The 11,530-nt window shown below is 38.4% G+C and overlaps 1 long non-coding RNA gene across 1 annotated transcript; it reads right to left on the bottom strand.

Annotated features, from left to right (window-relative positions):
* Positions 1–1,094: 1,094 nt before the first annotated feature.
* On the bottom strand, positions 1,095–10,856 carry LOC110741686. The gene is made up of 3 exons (XR_004178697.1): positions 10,343–10,856; positions 4,217–4,289; positions 1,095–1,600 (listed from the first exon to the last, which is right to left on the bottom strand). It is a non-coding gene; the product is annotated as an uncharacterized LOC110741686 (long non-coding RNA).
* Positions 10,857–11,530: the final 674 nt, after the last annotated feature.

Below are 11,530 nucleotides of genomic sequence, written 5' to 3'. Positions count from 1 at the left end.
CATAGTTAGCATGTGATATGGTTAGGAACTGAAGCCTTCATAACATCTGAAATCTGATCCACTGTTTCACAATTGCCCCATTTGTCCTTTGAATAGGACCAGGGAGAGACAAATGCTCACATTATAATAAAGAGATTCTGGGTCACAGGACTTGGAACCACACCATTCTGTTGGGAGAGGAAAGCAGAGTGGGGAGTCTGAAAGTGAATGGGGCCTGAGGCCAAACCAGAGAATGGCTGAGTGGGAACGGAGCCATAGCAGATTGAACAACGCTGAGTGGACATGGGAAAGGTACCAGCTGGAAATGCAGAAGGCAAAATGGGTAGCTACTCCTGCCAAATAGGTACGTGATTGAAGCAGGCTGAATCAGTAATTGAAAGATAGAACTTTCTTCCAGGAAAATATTTCACATCTCTATCCTACCAATAATAAGACCCAAGAGGGGCCACATATTAATCAGATGACTAAGTACATGTATAGCTATCTAAAGCTTGGGCAAGCCAGCTTTAAGAAAGAGGAGATAATTCTCCCTAAACTGATTCAACACAGAGCCTGTCAAAATGCCAACAGAAATGAAGAAGTAAATCCTACATTTTATATAGGATGCAAAGGATTCAGAATAGATTAGATAAAACAATTTTTTAAAAGAAGAATAAAGTTAGAGGACTTTCGCCTCCCAATTTCAAAACTTACTCTAAGCTACAGTATTTAAAACAGTACAGTGCTGGCACAAGGGTAGACATACAGATCGACAGAAAAGAATAGAAATTCAGAAATAAGCCCTTATATTTATGGCCAACTGGTTTTTTGCAAAAGTGCCAAAGGGATTCATTGAGGGAATAAATCATCTCTTCTGCAAATACTGCTGGGATAATTAGGTATTCACAAATGAAAAGATTAAAGTAGACCCTTACCTTACACCATGCACAAAAAAAGTACCCCAAAGGGGATCGTAGACCTAAATATGGTAGAGAAATATACAAAATTTTTTAGAAGAAAATCTTTATGACTTTGAGTTAAGCAACATGTTCCTGATATGACACCACAAACATAAGCCATAAAAGAAATAAAATGATAAACTGGACTTCATCTCATACTTTTAGATTGTATTTATTTGGCAGTTCAGTAGGATCCAACAAAGGAGAAGCGTATGTTCAATGGATTGAAACCCCTTTGTGTCAATAAGCTTGTCCTCCGCTCTGCTCTGGGGGAAAAAAACAAAAACAAACAAACAAACAAAAAATGGTAATAGTAATTGTAGTAGTTTCCTATAGCTGTTGTAAAAAATTACTGTGAAACAGTAGATTGAAACATCACAAATTTATACCTTACAGTTCTAGAGATCAGAAGTCCAAAATCCATTTCACTGGGCTAATGCCAAGGTGTCAGCAGGGCTGGTTCCTTCAAGAGGCACTAGAGAAGAATCTCTTTTATTTCCTGTTTCAGCTTCTGGAGACCACCTACATTGCTTGTTCAAGGCCCTTTCCTCCTTCAAAGAAGGGGGCATCACAGCACCTTGCAATTCTCTGTCCCTGACGTCTGCTGGCATTATCACATTGCTTTCTTTTCTTCTGCTTCCCTTTCTGACCCTTCTGCCTCCCTGTAATAAGGAACCCATCTGAGTACTCCAGAATAATCATGCCATCTCAAGATACTTATTTTAATAACATCTGCACTGTTCCTTTTGAGATGTAAGGTAATATATTTCTCAGGTTCCAGGGATTAGAACATGGACATATATACATATATTTTTTTGGGGGGGGTCATAATTTAGCCTATTTCAGTCATTAACAGTATCGCTAAAAATATTGATTCTGAAATTACCCAGTGTATCAATTCTTTTAGATGATAAACTACATAACATTTTGATATATATAATTTAATCTTAATAAATTGTCTCTTTTGAAAGAAGTGTGTGTGTGTGTGACTGTGTTGCTGTGTGAAGGAGACTGACAGATTTGAGAGCTGATTCTGCACTTTTAGTTTGATACTGAGAAACTAAAAATACCACTAAAAGGAAAATTACAGATATAGGGATCATGGTGTGAACAGACTATCACATTTCTAGTCCTTTTGAGGAAGGGCTATACTTTTGGGTAATTGTAGGACACCAGCTGGCAGAATATTTAGAACGACATTATTTCTTTATTTTTTTTTTAAATTTTCTTAAACATCTGGTCTCTTCTAGATTTTTATGTCAGAGAATTTTAATTTTCTCTTGAGTTCTTGAAATAATTACTCCTGTCATACATTCACAGCTTCAACTTGATTTCCTTGCTAAAATTTAAGATTATTTTAAATCCTTGTGTTAGAGTTTGTGACTCTCTGATATAATAATTTAAGGATGTATTGATTACACTTCCCCTAGGTTAACAATTTAATAGTGTCCTACTGAATGGAATAGGATCTACTTAGGAAAAGTGATGCCAGTGATTTTAGAAGTTTGATGTTTTTAACATGTCTCCTGCAATTCCATCCTGTACCTAGGGGTAATTATTATTCTCCAAGGAGAAATAAATTCATCTATTCACTTTTATTTATATCCTGCTTTGTTAAAAAAGCTTCATGAAATTTGTTTTGTTTTCTTTTGAAAATACGTGTCTGGGGCAATTATATTTGTTAAAAAAAATCTCAATGGCACTTTTAAAGTTTCTCCTTGAAACCTTCCAGCTCAGAAGTGAAAAAAGCTTCCAGCACTCTTTAGAGCCGCATTTTGGACTCTGGTGTCTATAAACCATCTCAAATAGTGGATTGGAGTTGGCACATCAATGATAGCTAATATGTTGAGTGCTCTCCTGGACACCAGCCTGGTACAGTGTGGACTCCCTTCACTAACCCTGAAATCTGTGTATGTATGTCCAGTGGGGTTCTAGCACATTCAGTGCCAACGGATAGTGAGTGCTGTGCTCCCAGTGGGTTAGGCCTGCTCAACTGGTGCTGGGAAGTTGATACCCACTCTGTGACTGGGGGATCCCACATGGCTAGAGTCTAAACTTCAGCTCAAGGTGAAGTACTTTGCAGGCATTATCTTGGTTAATCTCATAACTTCCTTATGAATAGGCATCATAGTTATTCACATTTTATAGGCAAGGACTCTGAGACAGATCTGAAAATAATTTCTCTAGTCTCTGGAATGTATTCAAGAAATTCTCATTCACTATTTTGGCTCTACTTTTCGATATTGTATAAAAACATGGGTTTGGGGTCTGTCTGAATTTTAATCCTGAGTTGAGCACTTAATAGCCCAGTAGCCTTGAGCAAGTTACTTAACTGCTCTTTGTCTCAGTTTCCCCATTTGTAAAATAAAGATAGAAACAGTGCTTTTCTCGAAGGATCGTCACAAGATTGTCTGAGGTAGGACATGTAGATTGCTTGAAACAATGCCTGACACATTGTAAATACTAACTACATCTCAGTTATTTTTATGTTTTTTACCTCACTCTTTGTATTATATTTTGTATGTGTGTGGTTTTTATTTTTTTGTTTTTTTGTTTTTTTGTTTTGTTTTTGCAGTTAGAAAGTAAGTTCCCTGAAGAAAGGATTCTACCTTATTCATCCTGAATGCCTTGGAGTACTTAGCACAGAGCAGTCCCTCAATATTCATTTTGTTTGTGATTTAGTTTTCCATTCACATTATGAAATACAGTTTCTGTCCACATTAAATTTATTATCATCAGAAAAGGTCCAAACTTGTATTCATACAGCAGGCCAACAAAGTAAAGTAATGTGGTACCTGCTAGACTGAATAGGAACGCTGTGCTGTGTATTGATGGATGGTCTGAACAGATTTCAGGGGAAGAGAGGACTATTTATCTGCTGACATGCTTTTATTGGCTCCTGCCATTGCTGGTGACACTTCTCTTGCATAATAAACTCTCACTAATTACAGGCAAATAACTTTTTTTTCTTAGCTGCTATTTCATTAATTTATATGGAACTCCTTTTTTCAAAATCTGTCCTAAGCAAAAGAAAATAAGATTTTGGGAAGACAGCAAAGTAATTAACGCCTGTTGAAATAGCTTGATGCTACAGGTAGAATACTTGGAAAATATTCAGAGATACAGATTGCCACATCGGAGGGGTATCCATCCAAGGAAGCTATGCAAATTTACTAATTAGTTTATCAAGTCACTGGCAGTTGTTTTCTAAGGTCAACAGAAAATTAGAAAAGTGTTTTGAGCATTTGAAAGGAACCAAATCTAGTTCCAATACATACTCCCCCAAAAAAGTTATCCAGGTAATTGGTTCGGTACATGAGGGCTTCTGGAACATTTTGTTTGCTTTGTACACTAGAATGAGAACAAAATGAGGTAATTCATTAGATGCTGCTTTCAAAAATGTTATTGCAGACTTCATGGTTAGTGCATGTAAAACACTATTAGTACTAGAAGAAATCAGCCCATAAACCCTAACAGTAATAAAACTGATATTAGGGACATGTCATTTAATTCATCAGGATTAACTAAATAATTTATAATAATTTCTTATCACCTGTGATTCTATATTGTGCCCGTAATAACAGCACTAGTTACCATTTGGAGAGTATTTACTATGCACTGGATCCTTTATATTTCATACATCATTTATTACTCACACTATTCTTGAGAATTATAATTTCCATTTTACGGGTGAAGAGCTACAGGTTAAGAGAAATTAAGGGGTTTGCTCAAGATCACACAGTGCAAAAAGGCCTGCGTCTCTTACACCTTTGAACCCACGTCTAATTGCTCCAGGTCCCTGCTGTTAACTTTAAACCACGCCATCTCTTGCTCTTCACTTTAAGCTCCACAGAGACCCGCTACGTCCGTGGACTGCCTATGCTGATCCTTGGCCCTCTATATTCCTTGTGCTCTCTTCTTTTAGTACTACACAATATAATTGTTTATAAAAATCAAAGTGATCTGAAGTATTAGACTTTTTAAAATCCCTAATAAGGCATCATAATATGTGTTCTTCAAAACTCAATAATACTGGTGTTGGGAAACTCAAAGGTAAAATGGAGACCAAAAGTGCTTTACTGTCACAGAAACTAATCCTCAGTGGTGGACGGAAAAGCACTATGTGACACATTAACTGTGACACTTACATGCCACCTCCATATTCTCTGAAAATAAACATTCTATTCCTTATTAGCTCATTCTCTCACATTGCTATAAAGAAATACCTGAGACTGAGTAATATTTATATATTAAAAAAAGGTTACATTGGCTCATGTTCTACAGGCTTTACAGGAAGCATAGCAGCTTCTGCTTCTGGGGAGGCCTCAGGAAACTTACAATCATGGTAGAAGGTGAAGGAGAGCAAGGAGTATCAGATGGCAAAAGTGGGAGCAGGCCAGAGCAGGGGCAAGAGAGAGAAAGGGAAGGTGCTATACACTTTAAAAAAAACTAAATCTTGGCTGAGCGCAGTGGCTCACGCTTGTAATCCCAGGACTTTGGGAGGCCGAGGCGGGTGGATCATGAGGTCAGGAGATTGAGACCATCCTGGCTAACAACAGTGAAACCCCATCTCTACTAAAAATACAAAGAAATTAGCCAGGCGTTGTGGTGGGCGCCTGTAGTCCCAGCTACTCGGGAGGCTGAGGCAGGAGAATGGCGTGAACCTGGGAGGTGGAGCTTGCAGTGAGCCGAGATCGCACCACTGCACTCCAGCCCGGGTGACAGAGCGAGACTCAGTCTTAAAAAAATGAATAAACAAATAAAATAAAAAACTAAAAACTAAATCTTGCAAGCACTCACTCACGATTGAGAGGATAGTTCCATGGGGGAAATCCACCCCCATGATCCAATCATTTCCCACCAGGCCCCACCTCCAACATTGGGGATTACATTTCAACATGAGATTTGGGTGGGGACACAGATCCAAACCATATCACCACCTTTCTTCCCAAAAGAAATCATTAAGTATGGCCATATTTGTTATTTTTCGTAAAACATGGATGTCTCATTTTAGTACTTAACAGACTCTTAAAGATCACAGATTATCTTAAGTTTAAAAACGAGGCTCAAAAGATTTGTACCAAGTACAAGGTCATAAAGATGCCACACAGATGTGTTCATGTGCACCTCCATCAAGCAAGCACAGTTACATTATGACTTTCATTCATTCACATACTCCTGCATCCACTAGTTCCATAAATGTTTACCAAGTCCTGGCTAAGCATCATGTACTGGGCAAAGTCCTGGAGAGTCACTGTCTCACTCCTTAAATGCTTATCAGTTGGGGAGTGGATACCAACATGAAATTAGACAATAGCAAATCTGGGTAATAAGTGATAAGCAGGGAAGTATAGGGTACCTGGAGAGCCATGAAGAGCCATGTCATCCACACCTAGAGAAGGTGATGTCAAAGCCAGAACTAAAGAATGAGTGGGAGTAGTCAGGAAGTGACAACAGCAAATACATGTGTCTCAATACCCGGTGATGGAAACTCTGGCTCAGAGAAGAGACAGGAATCATTCCAGGTTTCTGACCCTGCAAGATGTGTAGAGAGGATTTCATGTCTGCTGAGAATACAGACATGCGTAAAGAGGAATCTTTTGAAAGTGATACCAGGAGTTACATCATTCATTTTGAGACAATAGTGAGAAATCCAGGTGAGGCAAGCTTAAGGGATTTAGGCCCATGTTTCCAGCAGATGGGCTTGGATGAGATGCAGATGTTTTACATTTGCAATTTTTTCTCAAAAGAAGACACACAAATGGCCAATAGGTATAGGAAAGAAATGCTCAGCATCACGAATCATCAGAGAAATGCAAATTCACAGCCAAGGTAAGGCATCCTAGGGTTGGTGGATAAAGTTAGTCTCATCAAGTCTAATTTCTCAGTATTCACAGCACTCAAATGTGAGAGTGAGACTGTCACTGTGGGATGCATAAGTGATCTTCACTGGCAGCTAGTCTCTCATCCTTGGTACATTTTGCCATAGTGAAGGCACTGGTTATGTGCACATTTGTTTCATCCTTGGATGCATTCTTTTCTCACCAGGGGCTGATTCTGACCATCTGTAGCATCTGAACTCCTTCCTCTCTGGCTTCCAAATTATTTCAGTGAAAGAAAAATATTGCCAGAAGATCAGAAGTTGGGAGGAGAAAAGGTTTTGATTATTTCCCCTGGCCTCTTACCCAGCTTTAGCACATGTGTCTCTTTACGAGCAGCATCTGCTGGCAAACCCTTCCCCATGGATCTGGCTCCGACTGGGCTACAGGAACACTATTTCTTCCATCCACCCCATCAGCCTCAGGGTTGGTAATGGGTTTCTGGAGTTGTTCATCACTGGTGACTCAACATCTGCTGTTTGTCCTTTACCCCAGCTTATACTTCTGTAACTGTTCCTTCATTAAAGTCTCTATTTTCTGCCAGAACCCTGACTGATACAGTGACTCAACAGTGTTAACTCTGCTTCCTATTTTATTTTGAAGATGAGAGAATATGTGGTTCTGGGACAAAATGCCAAATGGCTTCTGAAGTTTTAAAGCAACACAATTCAGTCTGACCAAAACTTTGATCTTCTAGAAGAGAAACAGACTAAACTATTATTTCCAGGTGCCATAATAGATGTAGTTAACCTTTACAACATCACCATGATGCACAATGCACCCATTTTATAGCTTATTATAGTATTTTTAAAAATTAAGAAGCATGCTTAGTATCATGCACTTAAAAAATGACAGGGATGGGGTTTTAAACTGGGTCTACCTGACTCCAATGTCTATGACTTTTTACATGAGTTGCTCCCACGCAATTCACAAACTTATTCTTCTGATTTGAAAGCTTGCATTTTGGTTCCACTTTACATAATCATCTACAACTGGATGTTTCATTGTCACCTCAAGAACGAAATCTTCTCCACCTCCTATTCTCTCTGTCTCTTTCACTCTTTTCCTCTGCCCCAATGTCCCAACTCAATAGTGTTTTCAGGGTGTTGTTTTCTTGTTCCACAATGTCAGAAACTCAGAGGTTTCTCTTTGTTGTCACATCAGTTTGTTATCAAGATCCCAAAATGTATTCCAACAAACAGAGTGGTGCCTTCAGCTGCGGCTCCTGCCCAGAATGAAGCAAACATCCTTTTCCTATTTCTTTGTACATTTTCCCTCTATATACTTAGCTATAATCTAAAAATGCCAGGATTTTAAGAAGATCCTTACCCACCTCGTTTCTCTTCCTTCCCACTTTACACATTTCCAACCATTCATAATTCTTCCCCCTTTTCTATCCAGCCTCCTTTCCCCTTACTAAACTCCTCATATAAAACTAATCAGAAAATGTAGGGAGAGAAAATACCTGCAAACCACACATCTGATAAGGGATCAATATCTAAAGTATGTTGTATAAGGATTTTAATTCAATAGTAAGAAAACAACTGATTTTTTTTTTAAATGAGCAAAGGACTTGAATAGACATCAAAAGAAGACATACCAATGGCCAATAGGTATATGAAAAAGTGATCAACATCACAAATCATTGGAGAAATGCAAATTAAAACCACAATGAGCTATTACATCACACCAGTAAAAATGTCTATTATCAAACAAAAGATTAGGATTGGTGAAGATTTGGAGAAAAAGTAACCCTTGTACATTGTAGGTAAGTGAGAATGTACATGAGTAAAGTCATACCAATAAAGAAAACTGCATGAGGGTTTGTCAAAAAATTAAAAATGAAACTACTATATAATTCAGCATTACTACCACTTTTTATGTATCCAAAGAATATGAAATCTATATGTTGGCAAAAATGCCATCGATTACAACAACATAAATTAACCTAGAGGACATTAGGATAAGTGAAATAAGCCAGGCACAGACTGACAAATATCACATGGTGAGACTTATGTATGGAATAAAAAAACTGAATTCAGAGAATCAAAGAGTAGAATAGTAGTTACCAGAGGCTAGGGGTAGGGAAATTAGGCATAAGTTGATAAAAGGCACAACGTTTCAGTTAGACAGTAGAAATAAGCTTAAAAGATCTACCTTATGATGACTATAGATGATAATAATACACTGTATACTTGAAACTTGCTAAAAGAGTAGATTTTCAGTTTTCTCACCACAACAAAATAACTGTGAAGTGATGCATATGTTAAATAGATTGATTTAACCATTTCAAAATGTATACATATATCAAATCATCATGTTGTATACCATAAATATACACAAGCTTTAGTTGTCAGTTTTAAATGAGAAAAAAAATTCTATATAACACAAAGAATATGTTTATAAAATGTAGAGATATGCTATACAAAAGATTGGGAAACTCAAAACTGTTAAGATATCAGTTCTCCTCAAATTGGTCTATAGATTCAATAGCATTCCAATCAAAATTGAAACACTGATCTCAAAATTCATATGCAATGCAAATGGCCTAGAATAGCCAAAATAATTTTGGGAAAGAACAGAGTTGGAAGACTTATTATACCTTATTTGAAGACTCATTGAAAAGATGCAGAAATCCAGGACCTATGGTATTAGCATAAATATCACTACATAGTGATCTATGAAACAGAGTAGACAGCCCCAAAATAGATACAAAAATGCTATTTGGAAGAGTACCATGGTATTTCAATACTGAAAGGGTAATCTTTTCAATAAGTGGTCTTGGGAGAACTGGCTATTCACATAGACAAAAATAAACTTTGATGTCTACCCCATATATATAATATATATGAACATTAACTCAAGATAGACTATAGACCATAAATATAAATGCTAAAAGCATCAAACATTTAGGAAAAAAATATAGTAATTATTTTGACAACCTTGGCATAGGAAAGATATCCAGTGACCCACTAGGCTTTAAGCTTAAGAGAAACAAATGGTATAATGGACTTTCTCAAATTAAAGGTTTTTGTATTTAAAAATACTGTTACAAAACTGAAAATGCAAACAACTAAGCTGCAAAAGATACACTTGTATATGACAAAACAACTCATATCCAGAATATATAGACAACTTCTCCAAAGTAGTAATAAAACAATATTTGAAAGACTTGAACAGACTTTTCTCAAAAGATGATAAAGGTAGTCAATAAGAACATAATTACAAGCTTTATATTATTAATCCTAAGGTAAATACAAATTAAAAACATATGACATATCAGTTTCTATGTGCAAGATTGGCTAACATTTTTTAAAATGACAACATCAAGTTTTAGCGAGGATGTAGAACAACTGGAACTCTCATATTTTGCTGGTTGGAATGCAAATGGTACAACCATCTTGAAAAATAATTTGGGCTAGGAGGTGTCTAGGAGGCAGGACTAACTTGCAGCTCCCACTAGGACGGACGGAGCAGCATGTGGAGAAATGAACTTTCGCTCCAAGAACTACCATAGGAACGTACCAGGAAAGCTGAGAGAATCCACAGACCCTTTGAAGGAGGTGGATTGCTGCTGCAGGCTCTGTGGGACAGCTAAGGAACTGTGAGTCAGCTTGCTTTCTCAGCTGGGAGGCTTGTAGCCTGAGACAAGTTCTCGGCAGAGCTCAAAGTCTGCCTGGAAATAAACTTGGTGCTGTTGTGGGGGAAATGGTGGGAGTGAGACCAGCCTTTCAGGCTGTGGGCTGCATAGGAGCTGGGTGAGGCCTGTGGCTCCTGGCTTTCCCCCACTTCCTTGGCAACCTGTGTGATGCAAAAGAGGTGGTCATAATCCCTCTGGAAACATAAATCCATTGGCCTGGGAACCCTAGTCCCATCCCCACAGCAGCTGCAGCAAGCCTCACCCAAGGAGAGTCTGAGTTCAAACAGGTATAACCCTGCCCCCACCTGATGGTCTTTCTCTACCAGCCCTGGTAGCCAAAAACAAAGGACATAATCTCTTAGGTGCTCTATGGCCCTGTCCACTGCCTGATCCTCCCTATACTACTGCAGCTGATGTGCTTCTAAAAGCTCCACCTCCTGCCTGGAAGCCAACCAACACAAAACCAACACACTTAAGAAAAGTACAACTAAGCACCCTCACAGAGTCCACTTCACTCGCCTGCTACCTCCACCAGAGCAGGTGCTAGTATCCACGGCTGAGAGACCTGAAGAGAAATCACATTACAGGACTCTGCAGACACTCCCCAGCACCAGCCAGGAGCCTGGCAGCTCTGCTAAGTGACTAAATCCAGGAGAGGAATAATAATCACTGCATTTCAGCTCTCAGGAAGCCCTATCCCTAGGGAAAAGGGGAGAGTACCACATCAATGGAGCACCCCATTGGAAAAAAGAATCTGAACAGCATCCTTTGAGTCGCATATCTTCCTTCTGGCATAGTCTACCCAAATGAGAAGGGACCAGAAAAACAATTGTGGTATTATGACAAAACAAGGTGCTTTAACGTCCCCAGAAGATCACACTAGCTCACCAGCAACAGATCCAAACCAAGATCAAAACTCAGAATTGCCAGGAAAAGAATTCAAAAGGCCAACCATTAAGCCAGTGAAGGAGGCACCAGAGAAATGTGAAGTCTAACTTAAAGAAATAAAAAATATGATACAAGATATGAAGGGGAAGATCTCCGGTGAAATAGATAGCATAGATAAAAAACAA

The sequence above is a fragment of the Papio anubis genome, chromosome 15, assembly GCF_008728515.1.
Source record: "Papio anubis isolate 15944 chromosome 15, Panubis1.0, whole genome shotgun sequence".
Lineage (NCBI taxonomy): Eukaryota > Metazoa > Chordata > Mammalia > Primates > Cercopithecidae > Papio > Papio anubis.
Note: the sequence above shows the minus strand (reverse complement) of the source record. Positions and strands in the feature narration are given on the sequence as shown.